This window comes from Bufo gargarizans, chromosome 4, assembly GCF_014858855.1.
Source record: "Bufo gargarizans isolate SCDJY-AF-19 chromosome 4, ASM1485885v1, whole genome shotgun sequence".
Lineage (NCBI taxonomy): Eukaryota > Metazoa > Chordata > Amphibia > Anura > Bufonidae > Bufo > Bufo gargarizans.
In genome coordinates this window covers 72,132,390-72,159,639 of record NC_058083.1, presented here as the reverse complement: position 1 = coordinate 72,159,639, position 27,250 = coordinate 72,132,390, and positions in this window count along the sequence as shown.

Genomic DNA, 27,250 nt, shown 5'->3' with positions numbered 1-27,250 from the left:
AGTGGAATGCAGGAAAGTAATCGAACTAGAAATGGGAAGGTGCCTGATCCTGGATGTGCTCATGAGAGGACAAGAGCTGAGGCTCATTAACATCTATGGTCCACAAACCGTGTGGGAACGCAAATGTCTTCTCATGAGGATTAAACCATACCTTTTTTCCAGCCGTCAGGTGATCTTTGGTGGAGACTTCAACAATGTGACAAGAGTCTGTGACAGGGGAGGCTCCAAAGTCAGGCTGGATTCTAATGGCGTCGCACTGAGTAAGATAGTTGAGGAAGCTAGTCTGTTGGATGCTCATTATTTGAAGGGGGAAGCTGTTTTTTCAGTCTTAAAAACTGAGGAAGTGGTTTTCTCCTATCACTGTTTAATTAGTTTTTCTTTGAATGTTGCAGAGACCCCCTGTATGGGTAAGGGTTTATGGAAGCTGAATTCATCTCTCCTGGAAGATGCAGCAATAAGACAATCCTTTGAGGAGTTTTTTCAGGGCCAGGAACCATTGGTGGACCTCTGTAACAGTAAGTCAGAGTGGTGGGAGATGTTCAAAACAAGGACGGCAAGGTTTTTCCGAGAGCTCTCGTACCTCAGGAGCCAGGACAAAAATCATCTGTACCAGGAACTGAGGAAGAAACTTGAAAGTCTCATCTCGACGGGAGGTAGCCGCGAGGATATCTCCCATGTGAAGTCCTTGCTTAAGAGGTGTCAGTATGATAGGTACGCATCTTTGGTTGCTGAGAGGGATTTCGGGAAGTACCGCTCGCCCGACCCTTATGGCAACTGCAGGATGTCAGTAAGAAGTAAGTTGGTGACAGGCCTGATTGATAGTACAGGATCCCTGAACAGGTCCAAATCAGGGATCCTGGAGGTTGTCAGGTCTTTCTACTCTCACCTCTTGGGTAGGAAAGAACTAGATCGGGACAAGTTTTCAGCTTTCTTGGCTGAGGCGGTTCCCAGGGCATGAATGGACCCCTCTCTTGCCGTTTTGTCTGAACCAATCAGGGAAGAGGAAGTGAGACTGGCCATTAAAGGGCTTAGGCCCAAGAAATCGCCAGGTCCAGATGGCTTAACATCTGAGTGGTACAGGACTTTCAAGGAACAGTTAGTTCCTCTGTTGACTGAGGTCTTTAATGAGTGTCTTTCCTCGGGCACTTTACCAAAGTCAATGGGTAAGTCCGCTCTGATTATTCTGTCAAAGGGTAAAGACCCATCCCGTATTGAGAATTGGAGACCCATATCGCTTCTCAATACGGACAGAAAGATCCTGGCGAAAATACTTATTTAATAGATTGGTGAAGTTTGCACCGAGGCTTCTTTCGGGGGCTCAGCACTGCACAGTTCCTGGTCGGAGCACCTTTAGCGCCGTTCTCAGTGTCCGAGAGGCTGTGGAGCGGGGCAGGGCGGGCCTTTGGAAAGGGTTTCTTTTGTCTTTAGATCAGGCTAAAGCTTTTGACCGGGTGAATCAAGAGTACCTGTGGTCCGTCCTCTTGTGGCATGGTCTGCCGGGGAGTTTCGTAAATTGGCTGAAAGTTTTGTACAAGGGGGCTGAGAGTTTCCCGTTGGTCAATGGTTGGTTGGGGCAGCCTTTTGAGGTGGCTTCCGGCGTCCGTCAGGGATGTCCCTTAAGCCCCTTGCTATATGTGTTTGCGATCGATCCCTTCATTAGAAGGGTAGATCGCGGACCATTGGCGGGGTGGGGATGGAACTGGCGGGGGCAAGGGGGCCGTCTCTGAGGGTGATAGCGTACGCAGATGATGTCACTATTTTTGCCTCTTCTAGTGAGGAGGTGGGGTGGGTGATGTCGGAAGTGGACCGCTATTCAGAGGTTTCTGGGTCTCGGATCAACCGGGATAAACGTGAGACTCCATGGCTGGGAGAATGAGATCCTGATTTTGATCTCCAGGACACTCTCCCAGAGCCTCAGAAAACGGTTAAGGTTCTCGGCATCAATTTTGGCCAGGATGTGGACTATCATCAAAAAAATTGGGAAGGCAGACTGAAAGATGTCGGTCAAAAGGTGGACCGCTGGAAGGGTTGGTCTTTGACCCTCAGGGAAAGGGTTCACCTGTGTAAAGCTTATCTGATCCCGGTACTATTGTACTTGGGCACTGTTTGTGTCCTGCCAGGCTCTCTCTGAGGAACGGTCTACAGCCTCTTTTTCCAGATGTTATGGGGAAACAGGCTGAACCTAGTCAAGAGAGATGTCACTTACAGAACAAGGAGACTAGGTGGGTTGGATATGGTCAACCCAGTAGTATTCTTAATGAATACTTCTTTGAAAGCCAACATTGCAAACCTCTGGATGGAGAGGGCTCCTTGGTGGGTAAATTCCTGTAGGGAATGGTTTAGGCCCTTCTTCCAGGAATGGGAGACAGGAGGGCGTGTGAAAGACCTACGCTCGTCAAGGCAGGGATATCTCCCGGCTTATGTTGCCCCGGTTCTGAGAATTATATGGCGATGGGGGCTTGGGAGAGGGGAGATAGAGACCAGGTTCTATCTACTTCTAAGGTTCTGTCTACTTTCTTTCAACCGCCGTTGGCCTTGAGGGATTGCCCAAGTCAGGATCTAGAGGGTGGGTTGACCTTATTAAATTCGGCAAGGATCCCCTTGAAAGTTTGGGATGTGGCTTGGCGTTGCTTCCATGGTAAGCTATATGTAAGGGATAATGTGAAGTGTAGAATCTCTGAGGAAAGGGGTTGTCCCCGGGAGGAGTGTGGTGCTGTGCCTGGAAAGCATGGACCATTTCTTACTTCACTGTCCTTTCAATATAGAGGTCTACAAAAGGGTGGGAGCTTCCATCGGCTGGCCTAGGCTGGCTGCCCTGTCCTATGCAGAGTGGGCCTATGGTGCGTTTAAAGACTTAGGTGGTCGGGACCGTTGCACTTTATTCCTAGTCAGCGCAGTGGTCAGGTATCACACTTGGTGCGCAAGGTGTTTAGTATCGACGGGTCATAAAGTCCTCCCAGTGGAGACGGTATATAGGAGCATCAGGGGTGACCTGGATAAGGTACTCTCTCTTGAGAACGAAAGGTTGGGTCCCCCCAAGGCCTCTCGACTGTGGAGGGGCTTTTGTTTCGGGGTATCCTAACTCAGTAGTCCTCAATCCCGGTGGTGGGCTAGTTTGACACTTTCTTAGCCTTTTGTTTTGTTTTGAGATGAAACATGATGGTTCGGTTTACAGGCACTGAACCATAGCTGTAAAGTTGATTTTGGCTTTAGGTATTGTCTATGTTTTGGCAATGAATTAGGAGATAATGGTATGACATATGTATGATATGTATATATTTATAAAAAAATAAAAAAAACATATAATAATATAAAGTATAGTATTATAAATTGTGTATAGATAGTGTTTTTTTGTTTTTTTGGTCTAGTGGTTTTGGGGGCTAGTTAGGTTGAGTGGAGGGTAAAAGGGGGAGGGAAAAAAAACAAAAAAATAAAAATTAAAAAAAAATTATTATATATATATATATTTGTTATGTCTGTTCATCGAGTCGATTAACCAAGTCCTACTGAGGAATTGAACTTTGGGACTGAAGAAGCTCGAGGTTTCCTCTTTTGAACTTCTGTTGGGAGATCGGCTTTTTGTGCTATATGTGGGTGGGTGAAGGGTATGTAAATATGTTTATATTTATGTTTATTTTGTAAATATGTAAATAGTGTATGGATGAGTATGAGTGGATATTATGAGTGTAGGGGGAAGGGAGGGTGACTGGTCGGGCTAAGTTATTTTATTGGAAATGTTTTTGTATGATTTCTGTAAGATCTCTGTTAAGTTTTCTAATAAAAAGTCCATTGACTTACTTTGTAAGTCTGGACGGATCCGCTTGCCTCCGCACGGCCAGGCGGACACCCAAACGCTGCAAGCAGCGTTCAGGTGTCCACCTGCTAAGCGGAGCGGAGGCTGAACGCTGCCAGACTGATGCATTCTGAGCGGATCCACGTCCACTCAGAATGCATTAGGGCTGGACGGATGCGTTCAGGGCCGCTTGTGAGCCCCTTCAAACGGAGCTCACAAGCGGACACCCGAACGCTAATGTGAAAGTAGCCTTAGCTACTATTCTGATGCTGCCACCTGCCTGATGCCACACATCTGATGCCAAGTGCTCCTTCTTTCACCCACCATCTTCAGTTGGTACTGGCATTTTCACCCACCTCCCCACTCTGTCACCGGGTCACTCTGTGGTCTCCTCATGCTGCTGCCACCTCCACACTATGTCACCTTGCGACTCTGTGGTCTCCTGATGCTCCTGCCACCTCCACACTATTTCACCTTGCCACTCTGTGGTCTCCTGATGCTGCTGCCACCTTCACACTATTTCACCTTGCCACTCTGTGGTCTCCTGATGCTGCTGCCACCTTCACACTATTTCACCTTGCCACTCTGTGGTCTCCTGATGCTGCTGGCACCTTCACACTATTTCACCTTGCCACTCTGTGGTCTCCTGATGCTGCTGGCACCTCCACACTGTCATTGTCCCACTCTGTGGTCTCCTCATGTGCTGCTGCCACCTTTCCACTGTCATTGTGCCACCCTGTGGCCTCCTCATGATGCTGCTGGCACCTCCACACTCTGTCATTGTCCCACTCTGTGGTCTCCTCATGCTGCTGCTGCCACCTTTCCACTGTCATTGTGCCACCCTGTGGCCTCCTCATGATGCTGCTGCCACCTCCATACTCTCTCATTGTGCCACTCTGTGGCCTCCTGATACTGCTGATGCCACCTCCACACTCTGGCCTCCTCCTGATGCTGATGGCACCTTCACACTCTGTCATTGTGCCACTCTGTGGCCTCCTGATGATGCTGATGCCACCTCCACACTGTCATTGTGCCACCCTGTGGCCTCTTACTGATGCTGCTGTCGCCACCTCTACGCTCTGTAATTGTGCCACTCTGTGGTCTCCTCATGCTGCTGCCACCTCCACAGTATCATAGTGCCAATCTGTGGCCTCTTCCTGATGATGCTGCCACCTCCAGACTCTGTCATTGGGCCACTCTGTGGTCTCCTTATGCTTCTTCCACCTCACCACTATGTTATAGGGCCACTCTGTGGACTTCTCATGCTGTTCTTACCCTCCCCACTTCATGACTGGGACACTATTTTGCCTTTCGGCCTGGCTGATATCATCATTTATTTGACCCTTCTTCTGATATGTCAGAAGGAAGGAAAAATGAGATGCACAACGGATCCTGTCTATGTAACAGCTTTAAGGCATGCATGACATGGTCCCTATTTTGCATCACAATTGGCTTATGATTTATTAGCCAAAAGCAGGAGTGGGTACAGAACACAGAAGACATGCAAATATTCTATTCACATGTCAACTCTGTTTTGGATCCAGTCCTGTATTTTTGGCTTTAGCAATACTGATGGATTACTGACCAAATGCTGATCGAGTGAAGGCGGATGCTCCACAGACAGGATCTGTTTTTTGGGGGTTATTGTTCTGACGGATCAGAGGAAGGGCAACATAATCAGTGACGACAACACAAACTTACTGCTGACACCCTCTCCTCTGTCAGGGGGCACTACTAATATAAGCGTTTAATAGAACAGGTTCTGTAGACATCTATGTGGAATCAGTTGACGACTATGTGGAATCAATAACTTGAGTTATTTGGTCAGTTTTGGCCCCGTAACTGCCAAAATAATTGAATTGTGCAGTGATTCTAAGAGCGACGCCTGTCTGCATGTGATACTGACTCACAGTATGGTTCACTACCACAGCAGACTCCCTATGCATGTTACTGCAAGACATAGTGTTCTACACCAATGTACAGTCTCTCCGCAGCCAGAAAATAGCCACAAATAAATTAGGATCTAACCAAATTTTTTCAAAAAATTCTGCAAACCAGCCGAATGGAATTTTTGAGAAATTCGCTCATCTTTAGTACCTATTTTCATGTACTTTATATTAGATGCATTGAAGGACACATAACATTTTTAGTGTGATTGCATTTAATTAAAGTAGTATTCCCATCTAAACTTTTATGGCATATCCCATAAATGCCTAAAAGGTGAAGGTCCCACATCTGGGACACACCTATCTTGAAATTGAAGGTCTCATGGCCCCCATCTCATTGCATTCCTCAAGGAGTAGCAGCTGGAGGAACACCCCAACTCAGGAACTGATTTTGCAACCAATAAGAATGTTTCCTACAACCCAGTTTGGATTGCTGTGGAGAGGCTCTACCTAAAGTATAACTGTCGTATTTTTTGGGGGGAGTATTGGAGTATTAAATTGCAGTCTTTGGGCTTGGATTCCCATATTTTTGAATGGATTAGGCAGTGGCTGAGGGACAGACAACAGAGGGTTGTAGTCAATGGAGTATATTCAGACCATGGACTTGTTACCAGTGGGGTACCTCAGGGATCTGTTCTGGGACCCATATTGTTTAATATCTTTATCAGTGAAATTGCAGAAGGCCTCGATGGTAAGGTGTGTCTTTTTGCTGATTACACAAAGATTTGTAACAGGGTTGATGTTCCTGGAGGGATACACCAAATGAAAAAGGATTTAGGAAAACTAGAGGAATGGTCAAAAATCTGGAAACTAAAATTAAATGTTGATAAGTGCAAGATAATGCACCTGGGGCGTAAAAACCCAAGAGCAGAATATAAAATCTGTGATACAGTCCTAACCTCAGTATCTGAGGAAAGGGATTTAGGGGTCATTTTCCATCATTTGGTGGGGAGGTTTGTGGTTATTTACCTCAATGACATACTTATTTATTCTCCCGACATGAAGACCCATCAGGATCATTTGACACAAGTGTTATTGATCCTTCGAGAGAATAGATTGTATGCTAAGTTGGAAAAATGTGTGTTTGCTGTTGTAGAGCTGCCATATATATTTTTTTTTTTTGTATGGATCCTGATAAGGTCCGTGCGGTACTGGAATGGGATCGGCTGGAGAATCAGAAAGCCCTGATGCGTTTTTTAGGATTTACAAATTACTACAGAAAATTCATCCTGAATTATTCCACCATTGTCAAACCTCTGACAGATATGACTAGGAAGGGCGCTGACTTCTCTGTCTGGTCGGAGGAGGCATTGCAGGCCTTTTCTGCTATTAAGTAATGTTTTGCTTCTGCTCCCATTCTGATGCAGCCTGATGTGTCTTAACCCTTCATTGTGGAGGTTGATGCATCAGAAGTAGGTGTCGGAGCAGTCTTGTTGCAGGGTCCCTCTCCCAGCAAATGGCGTCTGTGTGCTTTTTTCTCCAAGAAACTCTCGGCCGCTGAAAGAAATTATGATGTGGGGAATAGAGAGTTGTTGGCCATCAAACTGGCCTTTGAAGAGTGGAGTCATTGGCTGGAAGGGGCTACTCATCCGATTACGGTATTTACCGACCATAAGAATCTGGCTTACCTGCAATCTGCTAAGCGTTTAAATCCTAGGCAGGCTAGGTGGTCATTATTTTTTACCAGGTTCAATTTTGTGGTCACCTATGACCCTGGGGTTAAAAACGTCAAGGCGGATGCATTGTCACGTAGCTTTCCTGGGAGGGGAGATTTGGAGGATCCCTCTCCATTTTTGGCTGATGGGTTGGTGGTTTCTGCCCTTTACCCTGAGCTGGAGATGGAAGTGTTGGGGGCCCAAGAGGAGGCACCTGATTCTTGTCCTCCAAGCAAGTTGTTTGTTCCCTCTGAACTGCGATACAAAGTGTTCAAGGAATATCATGATACTGTCCTTGCTGGACATCCTGGAAGTAGATTCACGGTAAATCTTATTTTGTGGAGATTCTGGTGGCCTGGGTTGCATAAATATGTTGAAGGTTATGTAGCAGCTTGTGAGACCTATGCTCGCACAAAGGTGGCTCACATGCGGCCATCAGGATCTCTTCTTCCTTTGCTGATCCCGTCTCGTCCTTGGACGCATTTGTCCATGGACTTTATTACTGATTTGCCAAGTTCTTCTAGGAAAACTGTGATTTTGGTGGTAGTGGACCGCTTTAGCAAGATGACTCACTTTGTACCATTATCAGGTTTGCCTAATGCGAAAACCCTTGCTCAGGTTTTTATTGATAACATTGTAAAACTACATGGTGTTCCCTCTGATGTGGTGTCTGATAGGGGGACGCAATTTGTTTCCAGGTTTTGGAGGGCGTTTTGTTCTCGCCTGGGTATTCAGTTATCTTTCTCTTCGGCCTTTCATCCTCAGTCGAATAGTCAAACAGAGCGCACTAACCAAAGCCTGGAGACATATTTGAGGTGTTTTGTTTCCACATCAGGATGAGTGGTCATCATTCTTGTCTTTAGCGGAGTTTGCCTTGAATAACCGCAGGCAGGAGTCAACTGATAAGTCGCCATTTTTTGGCGCATATGGTTTTCACCCTCAGTTTGGTACTTTTTCTGGGACCATATCTTCTGGGATACCGGAGGAGGAGAGGTTCTCTTCCTCTTTGTCATCTATCTGGCGGAAGATTCAAGTCAATTTGAAAAAGATGGGTGAAAGATATAAAAAGATGGCTAACAGGAGATGTATGACTGGTCTGGACCTGTATGTGGGTGATTTGGTGTGGTTGTCTACTAAGAATATTAAGCTGATGGTACCCTCTTGGAAATTGGGTCCAAGATTTATTTGTCCAAACAAAATCGCGGCCATTGTCAATCCGGTGGCGTTTCGTCTGGAACTTCCGCAATCCTGGAAGATCCATGATGTATTTCATAGGTCCTTGTTGAAAAAGTATGTAGAACCTGCGGAACCATCTCCTTTGCCTCCTCCTGTTTTGGTTGATGGTAATCTGGAATTTCAGATCTCTAGGATTCTCGACTTTCGTGTTCTTCGGGGGTTCCCTTCAGTACCTGGTGCATTGGAGGGGATATGGTCCCAACAAAAGAATGTGGGTACCGGCTACCGATATTAACGCTAGTTACCTTTTGAATGCCTTTCACAGGGCACACCCAGATAAAGTTGGGCCTGGGTGTCCGGAGATCACCCATAGAAGGGGGGGTACTGTCACACCCTGCCCTGTGGGTGGTTTGAGGAGATCTGTCAGAATTGCTGCACGTGACTCGACCTGATAGTTTGTTTGTTGTGGGTTTGAGCACAGTTCCACCTTCTCCCAGGTGGTGTTCTTTTGATGATTAGTAAAGCTATTTGTACCTCCCTTTTTCCCTGTAGCCTTTGCAGGTTATAGTTCTACCTTGTGTGAGATTTGGATGCTTGGTGGATCGTCTGCTCCTTCTCGTATCAGATAAGTCTTTTCCCTTCTCTTTTCCCTTTTAGTTTCTGTTTTGTCTAGGCCTCTAGTGGGGACACTAGCGCCTTTGGTGGTAGAAGTTTCTGGATGTCTCTTACCCTTTTTCCCTATTGCTGAGGGTCTGTTTAATGTGTTATAGTATTAGGCACGGGGACATGTGTAGCTCTACCACTGAGGTATGCACATGGGCTTAGCAGCCTAGGGAAAAAGGTGTGTCAGGGATTGCTAGGGGTGACCTTGTTTTTTCCCTAGCTTGTGGGTCCTAGTCTGTTGTTTAGTTTGTCTTTCAGTTTGCTCTTCCCTTCCCTACCTATCGTGACAGGTACTCGAACTCAGTTAGTCATCAGATCATGAGTAAGAACCTTATGGTACGAAACATGTCGATATGACGGGAGGTATTGGGAGGTTTTGTTCACTGCACCTTTATTGTTGCAAGTGCCATGGAATGAAGACAAAACAATCTTTTATACCTACTACGTGCTGGAAGTTTTTTTTATTTTAAAGTTCATGACATACAGCTGGCCTTGGCTCGTCCATTGCACGGTGGATATCTGATGAGCTGGACTTTTTCTTTTTATGGTTGAAAATTGTTATGTTTTATTTGCACAAACAAATAAATGGAATATTCATTTATAGGACCCCCATTTAAAGATGGAAGAAATGTATCTGCTAGGCAATTTCAAATGGAAAAAAAAAACTAAATCAGTTGCAGACACCCTGGAACTCTTTAAGAAGAGCTATGTTTGGCATGTTTGTGTTAAATTCCTTTGGTTTGGTTTATGTATCAATTTACTCGCTAAGTATGATTATTATAGTATTAGGCTTTCTTTTATGTGATTAATGATGTACAATAGATTCAGGCATTTAAAATGTTAGATCTAACCATCAGCATTTTGTGCTTTTCTCATTTTTACAGACCTCAACTTGTCATAACGCATTAAGTGCTTGCATCACTTAAAACCTGACTCTGCTTACAAGTTAAGCAACAATAAAATACACAACCATATGTTGCTGTGCACTTTTCACTCATATTTTATCTACTGAAAGTACCCATAGCCTCCTTCTGTTCAAGTGGTGTTGTCTCTGCTTTATTTGTGACCATATTGTAGCCAGTGTACTAGAACCTCCTAGAATTCAGCAAAAAAAAAAAAAAAAACTGCCTTGCCAGACACAACCCCTCACTGTGTTACATACCCCCCTCCCCATTTGTTCAACCCTGAGGAAGTGGACACACGCTGAACAATGCACCCGGGACAGGGCATCAGCGTTTCCCTGCAACCAGCCTGCTCTGTTTTCTACCGAGAACTTAAAGTTCTGCAGAGACAAAAACCATCTGGTGACCCAGGTATTCCTGTCTTTGGTTTGGCTCACCCACTTGAGAGGGGAGTGGTCGGTCACCAGGCGGAATTTTCTCCCCAACAAATAGTAGCGGAGAGACTCGAGTGCCCACTTGATAGCCAAGCACTCTCTCTCCACTATACTTTACCTGGTCTCAGCTGGGGTGAGCTTGTGGCTTAACCTTCTCCCGACCGCCTAACGCACGGATGCGTCCGGAAGGCGGTCGATTCATTCCTCCTGGACGCATCCGTGCGTCATCTCGCGAGAGACGAGATTTCCTGTGAACGCGCGCACACAGGCGCGCGCGTTCACAGGAACGGAAGGTAAGCGAGTGGATCTCCAGCCTTCCAGCGGCGATCGTTCGCTGTCAGGCTGGAGATGGATTTTCTTAACCCCTAACAGGTATATTAGATGCTGTTTTGATAACAGCGTCTAATATACCTGCTACCTGGTCCTCTGGTGGTCCCTTTTGCTTGGATCGACCACCAGAGGACACAGGTAGCTCAGTAAAGTACCACCAAACACCACTACACTACACTACACCCCCCCTGTCACTTATTAACCCCTTATGAACTCCTGATCACCCATGATCACCCCATATAGACTCCCTGATCACCCCCCTGTCATTGATCACCCCCCTGTCATTGATCACCCCCCTGTAAGGCTCCATTCAGACGTCCGTATGATTTTTACGGATCCACGGATACATGGATCGAATCCGCAAAACACATACAACACGTCTTTTGCCAAGATATTTCTCTCACCCAGCATGGGTATATGTAAAATGACACCCCAAAACACATTCCCCAACTTCTCCTGAGTACGGCGATACCACATGTGTGACACTTTTTTGCCGCCTAGGTGGGCAAAGGGGCACACATTCCAAAGAGCACCTTTAGGATTTCACAGGTCATTTTTTACACATTTTGATTTCAAACTACTTACCACACATTAGGGCCCCTAGAATGCCAGGGCAGTATAACTACCCCACAAGTGACCCCACAAGTTAGCGGAAAATGATGATTTTTTTTTTTCTAACAAAGTCTCATATTCCACTAACTTGTGACAAAAAATACAAAATTCTAGGAACTTGCCATGCCCCTCACGGAATACCTTGGAGTGTCTTCTTTCCAAAATGGGGTCACTTGTGGGGTAGTTATACTGCCCTGGCAATTTAGGGGCCCTAATGTGTGCAAAGTAGTTTGAAATCATAATCTGTAAAAAGTGAAATCCTAAAGGTGCTCTTTGGAATGTGGGCCCCTTTGCCCACCTATACCCATGCTGCGTGAGATAAATATCTTGGTCAAATGCCAACTTTGTATAAAGAAAATGGGAAAAGTTGTCTTTTGCCAAGATATTTCTCTCACCCAGCATGGGTATATGTAAAATGACACCCCAAAACACATTGCCCAACTTCTCCTGATACGCATCGAATTTGGAAACCTTGTTAAGTTTTCGAAAGTCGTTACAAAACCGCAACATCCCGTCCGGCTTGGGTATCAATAGTATAGGACTGGCCCATTCACTTTTCGACTCCTCAATGACATCTAGCTGCAACATTAGCTGCACCTTCCCCGATATGGCTTGTCGCCGAGCCTCGAGTACCTGATTTGGTTTTAATCAGACTTTTGCCTGATGCTGGATTATGGAAGTGCGTCCAGGGAGGTCCGAAAACACATCCGTGTTCTGACTAACAAACTCCCTGGCCTCCTGAGTCTGTTTAGAGGAGAGGCTGTCAGCAATTTTTACTATGTAAGCCGCCTCTCTTGCATCAGACAGAGGGGTCGGTATCTCTTCTCCTAGAAAACCCGTCCGTGGGCTGTTTTCTGTACAGGTTTCCCTATCCTTCCACGGTTTGAGTAAATTCACATGGTAAACCTGATGCGGCTTTCGCCACCCTGGCTGGTGTCCCTTGTAGTTTACATCTCCAATTTTCTTGAGTACCTCGTAGGGTCTCTGTCACCTAGGTCGGCACCAGAACCAAAACCTGATCACCCGGGTTAAAGATCCGGACCTGAGCCTGACGATTATAGACCCGACTCTAGGCTCGCTGAGCTGCTTCCACGTGCTCACTAACAAGAGGCAACACTGTCTGTAACGTACTAAATGACACTTTTATGTGGAGTGGGTTGTTGTTCCCACGCCTCTTTGGCCACGTCCAAGAGACAGTGAGGGTGTCTGCCATATAGCAGTTCGAAGGGCAAGAACCCAGTAGAGGCCTGGGGTACCTCTTGCACTGCGAACATGAGATAGGGCAGAAAAAGGTCCCAGTCCTTCCCATCTTTAGAAACTACCTTTTTCAACATCTTTTTAAATGTTTTATATAAAACGTTCTACCAGACCGTCTATTTGCTGAGCCCAGCTGCCTATTTATGGACAGCCAGGTGCTGCCAAAACCCGGACCGGGCACTTAAACTCTGGTCCAGTATTTGACCTCACCTGGAAACCAGCCCAGCCACACATGCTGGGAGGAAAATACCTGCCTTGCCAGACACAAACCCTCACTGTGTCACTATATATATATATATATATATATATATATATGTACACTACGTGCAGAATTATTAGGCAAATGAGTATTTTGACCACATCATCCTCTTTATGCATGTTGTCTTACTCCAAGCTGTATAGGCTACTACCAATTAAGCATATTAGGTGATGTGCATCTCTGTAATGAGAAGGGGTGTGGTCTAATGACATCAACACCCTATATCAGGTGTGCATAATTATTAGGCAACTTCCTTTCCTTTGGCAAAATGGGTCAAAAGAAGGACTTGACAGGCTCAGAAAAGTCAAAAATAGTGAGATATCTTGCAGAGGGATGCAGCACTCTTAAAATTGCAAAGCTTCTGAAGCGTGATCATCGAACAATCAAGCGTTTCATTCAAAATAGTCAAAAGGGGCGCAAGAAGCGTGTGGAAAAACCATGGCGCAAAATAACTGCCCATGAACTGAGAAAAGTCAAGCGTGCAGCTGCCAAGATGCCACTTGCCACCAGTTTGGCCATAATTCAGAGCTGCAACATCACTGGAGTGCCCAAAAGCACAAGGTGTGCAATACTCAGAGACATGGCCAAGGTAAGAAAGGCTGAAAGACGACCACCACTGAACAAGACACACAAGCTGAAACGTCAAGACTGGGCCAAGAAATATCTCAAGACTGATTTTTCTAAGGTTTTATGGACTGATGAAATGAGAGTGAGTCTTGATGGGCCAGATGGCTGGATTGGTAAAGGGCAGAGAGCTCCAGTCCGACTCAGACGCCAGCAAGGTGGAGGTGGAGTACTGGTTTGGGCTGGTATCATCAAAGATGAGCTTGTGGGGCCTTTTCGGGTTGAGGATGGAGTCAAGCTCAACTCCCAGTCCTACTGCCAGTTTCTGGAAGACACCTTCTTCAAGCAGTGGTACAGGAAGAAGTCTGCAAGGTAAGAAAAACATGATTTTCATGCACGACAATGCTCCATCACACGCGTCCAAGTACTCCACAACGTGGCTGGCAAGAAAGGGTATAAAAGAAGAAAATCTAATGACATGGCCTCCTTGTTCACCTGATCTGAACCCCATTGAGAACCTGTGGTCCATCATCAAATGTGAGATTTACAAGGAGGGAAAACAGTACACCTCTCTGAACAGTGTCTGGGAGGCTGTGGTTGCTGCTGCACGCAATGTTGATGGTGAACAGATCAAAACGCTGACAGAATCCATGGATGGCAGGCTTTTGAGTGTCCTTGCAAAGAAAGGTGGCTATATTGGTCACTGATTTGTTTTTGTTTTGTTTTTGAATGTCAGAAATGTATATTTGTGAATGTTGAGATGTTATATTGGTTTCACTGGTAAAAATAAATAATTGAAATGGGTATATATTTGTTTTTTGTTAAGTTGCCTAATAATTATGTACAGTAATAGTCACCTGCACATACAGATATCCCCCTAAAATAGCTAAAACTAAAAACAAACTAAAAACTACTTCCAAAAATATTCAGCTTTGATATTAAAGAGTTTTTTGGGTTCATTGAGAACATGGTTGCTGTTCAATAATAAAATTAATCCTCAAAAATACAACTTGCCTAATAATTCTGCACTCCCTGTATATATATATATATATATATATATATATATATACACTCACCTAAAGAATTATTAGGAACACCTGTTCTATTTCTCATTAATGCGATTATCCAGTCAACCAATCACATGGCAGTTGCTTCAATGCATGTAGGGTTGTGGTCCTAGTCAAGACAATCTCCTGAACTCCAAACTGAATGTCAGAATGGGAAAGAAAGGTGGGCTACAACAGCAGAAGACCCCACCGGGTACCACTCATCTCTACTACAAATAGGAAAAAGAGGCTACAATTTGCATGAGCTCACCAAAATTGGACTGTTGAAGACTGGAAAAATGTTGCCTGGTCTGATGAGTCTCGATTTCTGGTGAGACATTCAAATGGTAGAGTCCGAATTTGGCGTAAACAGAATGAGAACATGTATCCATCATGCCTTGTTACCACTGTGCAGGCTGGTGGTGGTGGTGTAATGGTGTGGGGGATGTTTTCTGGGCACACTTTAGGCCCCTTAGTGCCCATTGGCCATTGTTTAAATGCCACGGGCTACCTGAGCATTGTTTCTGACCATGTCCATCCCTTCATGACCACCATGTACCCATCCTCTGATGGCTACTCCCAGCAGGATAATGCACCATGTCACAAAGCTCGAATCATTTCAAATTGGTTTCTTGAACATGACAATGAGTTCACTGTACTAAAATGGCCCCCACAGTCACCAGATCTCATAGAGCATCTTTGGGATGTGGTGGAACGGGAGCTTCGTGCCCTGGATGAGCATCCCTCAAATCTCCATCAACTGCAAGATGCTATCCTATCAATATGGGAAAACATTTCTAAAGCTATCAGCACCTTGTTGAATCAATGCCACGTAGAATTAAGGCAGTTCTGAAGGCAAAAGGGGGTCCAACACCGTATTAGTATGGTGTTCCTAATAATTCTTTAGGTGAGTGTATATATATATATATATATATGCCACCATAGAGTGCCCATGTAATACTGCCACACGTTAAATTGTACCAACATATTAGACCCCAAAAAGTACCACTCAAATCTTAAGATTGCGCAGTGACAAAAGCCACAAACTTACATACAGTGCCCATATAATTCAGCAATAAAGTTATAGTACCATGTATTGAAATCTTGGGACAACCCTTTAAAAAGGGTTTATCCCATGATTATTATAAAAAATGTAAATCAGACATCATTTAGAACATGAAAACTAATAATATATGGATTAAACAAATGCAAAGTAACATAATCACATTTATAATTAAATATGTCACTTTATTAACAAGTTGAATTTAAACATGATTGACAAGACACAATTATATTAAAATTCACAAGAATGGTGGTCTAAGTGTGGGGCGAAAACATGTAACGTGCAAGTGCCAAAATAAATCACAGTTGCTATTGCCAACACCAACAAGACTTCAAGCATAATAGTACTAAATGGTACCAACATACACTGTCAAAAAAAAAAGTTGCCACCCAAAAAAATAAATAAAATGGTCACACACTTTAATATTTCGTTGGACCGCCTTTAGCTTTGATTACGGCACGCATTCGCTGTGGCATTGTTTCGATAAGCTTATGCAATGTCACAAGATTTATTTCCATCCAGTGTTGCATACATTTTTTACCAAGATCTTGCATTGATGATGGTAGAGTCTGACTGCTGCGCAAAGCCTTCTCCAGCACATCCAAAAGATTCTTAATGGGGTTAAGGTCTGGACTCTGTGGTGGCCAATCCATGTGTAAAAAAAGATGTCTCATGCTCCCTGAACCACTTTTCAGAATTTGAGCCCGATGAATTCTGGCATTGTCATCTTGTATATGCCTGTGCCATCAGGGAAGAAAAAATCCATTGATGGAATAACCTGGTCATTCAGCATGTTCAGGTAGTCAACTGACCTCATTCTTGGAGCACATACTGTTGCTGAACCTAGACCTGACCAACTGCACAACCCCAGATCATAGCACTGCCTCCACAGGCTGGTACAGTAGGCACTAGGCATGATGGGTGCATCACTTCATCTTCTTACCTTGATGTGCCCATCACTCTGGAACAGGGTAAATCTGGACTTATCAGACCACATGACCTTCTTCCATTGCTCCAGAGTCCAATCTTTATGCTCCATAGCAAATCGAAGCCTTTTTTTCTGGTTTGCCTCACTGATTAGTGGTTTTCTTACTGCTACACAGCTGTTCAGTCCCAATCCTTTGAGTTCCCTTCACATTGTGTGTGTAGAAATGCTCTTACTTTCACTATTAAACCTAGTCCTGAGTTCTACTGTTGTTTTTCTTTGATTTGATTTCACCATATTTTTAAGTGATCGCCGATCACGATCATTCAGGATTTTTTTCCCGCCACATTTCTTCCTCGAATACGATGGGTCCCCACTATCCTTCCAGTTTTTAATAATGCGTTGGACAGTTCTTAACCCAATTTTAGTAGTTTCTGCAATCTCCTTAGATGTTTTCTCTTCTTGATGCATGCCAATGATTTGATCCTTCTCAAACAGACTACCATCTTTTCCATGACCACGAAATGTGTCTTTCGACATGGTTGTTTAAGAAATGAGAAGCAACTCATTGCATCAGTTGGGGTTAAATAACTTATTGCCAGCTAAAAGATAATTGCCCATGCAGTAATTATCCAATAGGAGGCTCATAACTATTTACTTTAAATAATTTTTTTTGGACAGGCAGTGTATTAGTCCCCCAAAAATACCACCTACATATTAAGATTACACAGTGGCAAAAGCCACACACTTGGCATATGGTGCCCATATAATTCAGCAATAATGTAATAGTACCATGTAGTAAAATCTTGGGACAACCCCTTTAAAGGGTTTATTCCATGAATATTATAAAAAAATATGAAAATCAGACATCATCTAGGATATGACCACCTCTTTCTAATAAAACTAAAACCAGCCCTGTACCTCACATGGATCCAGAGATCTCCCCAGCTTGTGGCAGTCGAAGGACAGAACTGGGCATCTACTTCCATCTCACCGAGCAGGACAGAGAAATTAGAAAAAGAGCAAACAGCAGGTGGCGCTATACAGATAGATTTCATTGAATAGCTCAGTAGCTATAATAAATTTTTAATTAGATGGAATAAAAAAATTATTCAGATCCTGGTACTAGTTTGAAAACTGTAGAATATTATTTGTGGAACAACCCCTGTTAGCTGCTCAGATACATTTGCATACATGTATAGTTGTCTTTTTATTGAAGTATAACCCCCCTTTAATTGTTAGAACTTCATATACCATAATGTCCTCAAAGCAGTAAGAATATACATTTTGTGTAAGATTACTCATGACTTGGCAGACAAATCATTACATTGAATGATAACTTGCACTGACTAAATGATAAAAGTATCCGCAGTAAATGATCATTTTTATAGTTTTATTATCATTAAAAATGAACACAACTCACTGAAAAATGACCCAATAAAACTGGGTGCCGCCTATTAATTTGCCTTCGCACATTTTACGATCAGAATGCGGTTACCATACGGCCTTTCACATGATGATTTGACGTACGACATATTAGACGTTAGTTACAGTGGATTGTAACCTTAATATCTCTGTAATTTTCCATCTGTTTTATTGCAGCCGGCTCCTAGTGCGCTTGTTTCCGTGCTGTGGTAGTTTGTTTCATAACTGTTTCCTTTTTATGTACAATAGTAATGATTTTCTGTAATGTCATTTCTGTTCCCAAAAATAGTCTTTTTCTTATGAACGGAATAGCGGTGTAATCTGCGAGCGTGGCTGAAATTATTCTCTCGGCGGAAATTTAGATTCAATTAACACCTACGAAAATGTATGTAGTTTAGATTTTTCTACGCAGTTTTGTTTTAGTTTCTTTTCTTAATGATATATGTTGGTAGAGCTAAAAGCTCGGTGCTACATTTCTCAGTAAGATATATTGAGCCTCTGTATAAGCTCATCCAAAGAGTTACGTTCAGAATGGTTCTTGGTTCTGGGGGACCTCAGGGGTCCATTGAAAAGAATTAATGCCTCCTAAGAGCACCAAGCCCACTGTCATGGGTTGTCTTCTGCAGTAAATAATAGCATTTACATTACAATTTCTGGCTGATAATCATGAGTTTTGGTAGAGCTTTGGTGAATCTCAATGGCCAGCTGAACATAGATGCATCTGCTGGACAGGTCCAAACATTTTAATTGTTGGGATGCACATAAGGTGGATATTATGATGCATCTTCATTACATCTCATCTACAGTATATGTTGTGAGGTTATTAGTAATCCTATACTTTAACCCCAGGCAACAAACACTAGATTAAAGCTCTTTCTCCTGCAATCCATACTTTTCTTGGTGCATAGCGCTCAATAAGTGCTATGCAGAGAATAGAAAAGATGGCTATGTTCTCAGGCATAGGAGAGCTACAGAGTCTAAGCAGACCCTGATCAGCTCTAGTTGTGTACAATGCCCCCATAAGGGGCTGTTTTCCACTAAAACTGGGGCTTTTTTGGATGACTCTGTTACTATGGAAATAGTGCAAAATGCACAAAAAATAAGTTTTAGTGTCCCACAGAGGTCTTTTAATAATATTTTGGGGGACATATAATCTGTCAAAAGATAAATAAAAAATATAAGTAAAAACTATAATAAAATGCAAATTTTGAAAAAAGCGTCCACTCCATCCAAAACTGTCATCATTATTGCCCTGTTCATGTGAATCTATACACATTATGTATCAAAATGACCGAAACGAAATAGGGAACCCATTTCACTAGCTGATTTTGTGTCAGTTTGCATATTTAAAGAATAACTTGGGTTTGGTTCCAACTGGTACCTCAGAACCGAACCATAGTTCGGTTTCAAGTTTTAAAGTGGTTTTCCACTTAAAAAATGAATAACCAAAGTTATTTAACAAAGTCACACACGACTTTGCGGATAACTAACTTCAGCTCATTGAATCCTGTACATTAGAATACTGTATAGAGATGGATCTCCGTACAGTATTAATCCAAAGTTATGAACGAAGCCACTTCGGAGGTAATATATGAAGCTTGCTTTGCTCCTCTCTAGCTATAATGCTTAGATCAACTTAGAGCAAATTGTAGGTGACTGTTTTATTGACTAGATACAAGAGTTACTTGTGATATTTTTTCTCCAGCAAATATTTCTAAAATCTAGTTTCTACCTGAATATACAGAGAAACAAGGTCAAATGCTGATGTATAGTTTGAGCCTAGAGATGAGCGAAGTCTTCAAAAATTCAATTTGGCAGCTTCACCGTACTTTGTCAAGAAATTTGATTTGCTTCAAATTATTTTGTCACAAATCGCTTTTCATTGTATGGAGCGGCGCAATGATGGGGACCCGCGATTGCACTGCCCCCCCCCCCATCATTTAACCCCTCAGATGCTGCATCCAATGGTAATCACGGCATTTGATACTTTCACTCAGTGCTCAGGGGCTTAATCCGGGTAAAGAAAATAATAATTATATTTACCTCATCCACTTGATCGCGGAGAGGCCGTCCGCTCCCGTCTTGATTGAAGAAAACCTGCTAAACGGTGAGCATGATGACGTCACCACATGATCACGCTGTCTGCTTGAGGTGACATCATGTACATCTCTGTTGGACCCCATTATAGTTATTGAGGCCAGCAGGCATTCAAGTACCACCTGGCAAAGCTGGATCACAAAAACCTCGGCAGGCTGTTACACGGCGCAAACCAGGATTTTTTAACATGTTAAAAGATCCCGATTACCTGATGAACGTTTGTTTCGTGAAACACATGAATTGACAAGACTTCCAGCATCTGCATAATCTCATTCTGTTTTAAACATTGTCGGCCAACATTTAGTCATATTACATACATCTAGAGGTAGTTTTAAATCAGTAGGGTCTATGGCCTGAGTATACCATACCAGATGTTCCTCTTAAGGTAGCAGTAGATGAATAGATATCAGAGTGTTGTTGTTAATGGTGTGCAGTCCAAGGCGAGACAAGTTACAATTGGTGGACCTCAAGGGTCTGTCCTGAATCCTACTTTTTGCAATATTTTTGTAGGTGACCAGAGTCAACGTTTCATAGGCAAAGTTCGCCTGTTTGCCAATGACACAAAAGTGTGTAACAGGGTGGATATTACTGGAGGCATCAGTAACATGAAAAACGATTTTGGGCATCTGTCAGCAGATTTGTATCTATGACACTGGCTGACCTGTTTCATGGGCGCTTGGCAGCTGAAGGCAAGCTGTGTTGGTCCCATGTTTATAAGTGACCGCATTGCTGAGAAAAATGAAGTTTTATTATATGCAAATGAGCCTCTAGGAGCAACGGGGGCGTTGCCATTACACCTAAATGCTCTGCTCTCTCTGCAACTGCTGAGCCCTCAGCACTTTATTGACAGGCAGTGTAAACGTGATCACATCTGCCTAGTCCTGCCAATCAAACTGCAGAGGGCAAAGCAGTTGCAGAGTTAGCTGATCCTCCAGGAGTTGGCAATCCCCCCGAGGCTCCTAGAGACTCATGTGAACATGGGACCAACACAGATGCCTTCAGCTGCCAAGAGCATACGCAATAGGTCAGCCAGTTTCATAGGTGCAAATCTGCTGACAGATGCCATTTAACCACCTCCCGACCGCTGTACGCACCGATGCGTCCGGGAGGTGGTTGTTTAGTTCCTCCTGGACGCATCGGCGCGTCCTCTCGCGAGACGCGAGATTACGTCACAGCCGGCCCGCGCATGCGCATCGCGGGCCGGCATTTCGCAGAAGACTATTTCGTCAGCAGCCTGCCGGCCACGATCATTGGCTGGCAGGCTGCTGATTTTTAAAAAAACCAATCAGCAGCCATATAACCCCACATATTAGTAAATATGATGGGGTTATATGGCTGCTGTGCTCCTCTGCTCCTTCTTTTGGTCGGTTGGTTCCAGCAGAGGAGCAGAGGAGCACATCTACTGTGAGTACCCACCACACCACATTTAGCCCCCAGATCACCCCAATTAACCCTTTGATCACCCCTTTTATCCCCCCCTGTCAATCACTAGTGAAAGGAAAAAAGTGATCAGTGCAAACTGTCACTTTTTTTTTTCACTGTTATTGACCGTTAGGTTTTAGGTATAGTTTAGGTCCCTTGGTTAGGTAGTTAGCGATCAGTTAGCGCCCAGCCCACCGCACCGCAGTCCGTTATTCGCTGATTAGCGTATCGCTAATCAGCATTTGTACTTTTATAGTATCTGAAAGTGATCAAAACTGATCACGGTCAGATCTATAATAGTACTAGTGTCACTTTAGTTCGCCCTCCACCCAAAACGCAGTGTTTGCCCGATCAGGCCTGATCGGTCGCCCACACGTGCGTTTGCCCACGCCCGCCCCACCGCAGTGACAAAAAAATTTTTTTTTTTGATCACTGCACATTCACTTTACACGCACTGCGGCGATAAAAAAATCAGTTTTGATATTTTTTATCAACCGCAGCGGCCTCCGGTACTTCGCTAGCCTCCCCTTTGTAAGACAGGCTTGCTTTTTTTTTCTTGGGTAGTCTCAGGGAATACCCCGAAATTTAGTTGCCCACATGTCTAACAGGGGGTATTCTTCTGAAGAGGCCTACAGGCTTCTGACCCAGTCGGATGAGGAGTGGGAACCCTCATCTGATGAATCCAGCGGGTCAGAATACGAACCTGTAGAAAGCAGTGGCTCTCTGACCCAAAGTTCGGACGAGGAGGCTGAGGTCCCTGATAGCACCAGGCGTACCCGGCCCCGTGTCGCTAGACCGCAGGTTGCGCAGGATCCGCTTCAAGAGCAGCAGAGTGGGGCTGGTGCTGTCGGATTACGTGGTGAGGCATACACCAGCAGCCCAGCCCTTCCTGGACCTAGTACCAGCACTGCCGTACAACCTGGTGAAGTAGCGAGCACCAGAAGGGCAGTTGAAGCTGGTACGGTGGCACGTGCAGTAGTGACCCCGTCGCAGCCACCGCAAAGACGTGCCCGTAGAGCCCCTAGAATCCCAGAGGTGCTGGCAAACCCTGATTGGCAGTCCCCAACTTCAGCCGCACCCGTAGTTTTCCCTTTCACCGCCCAGTCTGGAGTTCGGGTTGAGACAGCTCAGATCGATTCGGCCCTGGGATTTTTTGAGCTGTTCTTGACTGCGGAGCTTTTAGACTTAGTCGTGGCAGAGACAAACAGGTATGCCACACAATTTATCACCGCTAACCCGGAAAGCTTTTATGCCCAGCCTTTCCGGTGGAAACCAGTCCAAGTTTCCGAATTTAAAACTTTTCTGGGCCTCCTCCTCAACATGGGCCTGACAAAAAAGCATGAATTGAGGTCATATTGGTCCACGAACCCGATTCATCACATGCCCATGTTCTCTGCTGCTATGTCCAGGACACGATTTGAGGTCATCCTGCGTTTCCTGCACTTTAGCGACAACACCGCCTCCCGTCCCAGGGGCCACCCTGCTTTTGACCGGCTCCACAAAATTCGGCCCCTCATAGACCATTTCAACCAGAAATTTGCAGATATTTATACCCCAGAGCAAAACATCTGCATAGACGAGTCCCTAATACATTTTACCGGGCGCCTTGGCTTCAAACAATACATCCCAAGCAAGCGCGCCCGGTATGGGGTCAAATTGTATAAGCTCTGTGAAAGGGCCACAGGCTATACCCACAAATTTCGGGTCTATGAGGGAAAAGATCAGACCCTGGAGCCGGTCGGTTGCCCTGACTACCTGGGGAGCAGTGGGAAGACAGTTTGGGACTTGGTGTCACCCTTATTCGGCAAGGGGTACCATCTTTATGTGGACAATTTCTACACAAGTGTGGCCCTCTTTAGGCATTTGTTTCTAGAACGGATTGGCGCCTGTGGTACCGCGCGAACTAGTCGCGCGGGCTTCCCCCAACGGCTCGTTAGCACCCGTCTTGCAAGGGGGCAGAGGGCCGCACTGTGTAACGAAGAACTGCTCGCGGTGAAATGGAGAGACAAGCGTGACGTTTACATGCTCTCCTCCATTCACGCAGACACGACAATACAAATTGAGCGAGCAACCCGTGTCATTGAAAAGCCCCTCTCAGTCCACGACTATAACCTCCACATGGGAGGGGTCGACTTCAATGACCAGATGTTGGCTCCGTATTTAGTTTCCCGACGCACCAGACGCTGGTATAAGAAGGTGTCTGTATATTTAATTCAATTGGCTCTGTACAATAGTTTTGTTCTCTACAGTAAGGCTGGGAGAACTGGATCCTTCCTCAAATTTCAGGAAGAGATCATCGCGAACCTCCTGTATCCAGGAGGTTCCGTGGCCCCATCCACCAGTGTAGTTAGCCGTCTACACGAGCGACACTTCCCCAGTGTCGTTGCTGGTACCTCAAACCGACCGCCACCCCGAAAAAAATGTCGTGTCTGTAGCAGGAGTGGAATAAGGCGTGACACCCGCTATTTCTGTCCTGACTGTCCCGACCACCCTGCCCTATGCTTAGGGGAGTGTTTCCGAAAGTACCACACACAGGTACACCTAGCATAGGGATCATCTCACCAGGATAGGCACACAGGGCTATTAGGGCCCATTCACTCACAGCTGCTGCAAACGTCTCCTTTCACATGGGACAAAGTGCATAACGCACTTCGCCACATCTTTGGGCGATTTGCGCTTTGCACATTGACCCATGGGGAAGGAGAGGTTTGTTCTATAAAGGTAAAAAAAAAAAAAAAAAACAGGTAAGCAACAGGTTAATGTTTAGTTCCAAAAGTTAAAGTTACATGTTCTGTTCCAAAGTTAATAAAATTATTGCGTTGTGGCCTGGTTTTTTCTTTTTTTTTTTTTTTTTGTCTTTTTACCTTCCAGGTGGACCAACCGATCTACTAGCTGCAGCACCGATGTGCATTCTGACAGAAGCATTGCGCTGCTGTCAGATTACACGCAAGTCGGTGTATGCGGCGCTGCAAGACGGGATTTTCTCCTCTGCAGTGACAGATACGTTTGCCGAGGCATACGAGCTGAGGAGGAGGCGGCGTTCCTATGCTTTGGCAAGCACTTTGTATATATATATATATATATAAAAAAAAAATCCCGGCAATGATTTATTCATCCACATCGATTGATGCGAATGGAGAAATCTGGTTTGCCAGGGCATACGAGCTAAGTGGGTATGGATGTAGGGCGGAGCTCCTATGTCCTGGCAGACGCCTTTCCCCTCCATTTTTTTTTTTTGGCAGAGATTTTTTCATCCACATTGATCGATGCGAATGAAGAAATCTGTGCCGTTCATTTTTTTCTTTCAGCCCAGAGGCTGAACGGAAAAAAAAATCTCATTACCTGTATGCTCAATATAAGGAGAATAGCAGAAACTCCTAATGCTGGCCATACATGTAATGATTGCGGAGACCCTCAAATGCCAGGGCAGTACAAACACCCCACAACTGACCCCATTTTGGAAAGAAGACACCCCAAGGTATTTGCTGAGGGGCATATTGAGTCCATGAAAGATTGAAATTTTTGTCCTAAGTTAGCGGAAAGTGAGACTTTGTGAGAAAAAACAAAAAAAAAATCAATTTCCGCTAACTTATGCGAAAAAAAAAAAAATTCTATGAACTTGCCAGGCCCCTCATTGGATACCTTGGGGTGTCTTCTTTCCAAAGTGGGGTCACATGTGGGGTATTTATACTGCCCTGGCTTTTTAGGGGCCCTAAAGCGTGAGAAGAAGTCTGGGATCCAAATGTCTAAAAATGCCCTCCTAAAAGGAATTTGGGCCCCTTTGCGCATCTAGGCTGCAAAAAAGTGTGACACATCTGGTATCGCCGTACTCAGAAGAAGTTGGGGAATGTGTTTTGGGGTGTCATTTTACATATACCCATGCTGGGTGAGAAAAATATCTTGGTCAAATGCCAACTTTGTATAAAAAAATGGGAAAAGTTGTCGTTTGCCAAGATATTTCTCTCACCCAGCATGGGTATATGTAAAATGACACCCCAAAACACATTCCCCAACTTCTCCTGAGTACGGCGATACCAGATGTGTGACACTTTTTTGATGCCAAGGTGGGCAAAGGGGCGCATATTCCAAAGTGCACCTTTCGTATTTCACCGGTCATTTTTTACAGATTTTGATTGCAAAGTACTTCTCACACATATGGGCCCCTAAATTGCCAGGGCAGTATAACTACGCCACAAGTGACCCCATTTTGGAAAGAAGACACCCCAAGGTATTCCGTGAGGGGCATGGCGAGTTCCTAGAATTTTTTATTTTTTGTCGCAAGTTAGTGGAATATGAGACTTTGTAAGGAAAAAAGAGAAAAAAAAAAAATCATCATTTTCCGCTAACTTGTGACAAAAAATAAAAAATTCTAGGAACTCGCCATGCCCCTCACGGAATACCTTAGGGTGTCTTCTTTCCAAAATGGGGTCACTTGTGGCGTAGTTATACTGCCCTGGCAATTTAGGGGCCCAAATGTGTGAGAAGTACCTTGCAATCAAAATGTGTAAAAAATGCCCTGCAAAATCCGAAAGGTGCACTTTGGAATATGTGCCCCTTTGCCCACCTTGGCAGCAAAAAAGTGTGACACATCTGGTATCGCCGTACTCAGGAGAAGTTGGGGAATGTGTTTTGGGGTGTCATTTTACATATACCCATGCTGGGTGAGAAAAATATCTTGGTCAAATGCCAACTTTGTATAAAAAAATGGGAAAAGTTGTCTTTTGCCAAGATATTTCTCTCACCCAGCATGGGTATATGTAAAATGACACCCCAAAACACATTCCCCAACTTCTCCTGAGTACGGCGATACCACATGTGTGACACTTTTTTGCTGCCAAGGTGGGCAAAGGGGCGCATATTCCAAAGTGCACCTTTCGGATTTCACCGGTCATTTCTTACACATTTTGATTGCAAAGTTCTTCTCACACATTTGGGCCCCTAAATTGCCAGGGCAGTATAACTACCCCACAAGTGACCCCATTTTGGAAAGAAGACACCCCAAGGTATTCTGTGAGGGGCATGGTGAGTTCCTAGAATTTTTTATTTTTTGTCGCAAGTTAGTGGAATATGAGACTTTGTAAGAAAAAAAAAAATAAAAAATCATCATCATTTTCCGCTAACTTGTGACAAAAAATAAAAAGTTCTATGAACTCACTATGCCCATCAGCGAATACCTTAGGGTGTCTACTTTCCGAAATGGGGTCATTTGTGGGGTAGTTCTACTGTTTGGGCATTGTAGAACCTCAGGAAACATGACAGGTGCTCAGAAAATCAGAGCCGTTTCAAAAAGCGGAAATTCACATTTTTGTACCATAGTTTGTAAATGCTATAACTTTTACCCAAACCATTTTTTTTTTTGCCCAAACATTTTTTTTTTATCAAAGACATGTAGAACTATAAATTTAGCGAAAAATTTATATATGGATGTCGTTTTTTTTGCAAAATTTCACAGCTGAAAGTGAAAAATGTCATTTTTTTGCAAAAAAAATCGTTACATTTTGATTAATAACAAAAAAAGTAAAAATGTCAGCAGCAATAAAATACCACCAAATGAAAGCTCCTATTAGTGAGAAGAAAAGGAGGTAAAATTCATTTGGGTGGTAAGTTGCATGACCGAGCGATAAACGGTGAAAGGAGTGTAGTGCCGAAGTGTAAAAAGTGGCCTGGTCATGAAGGGGGTT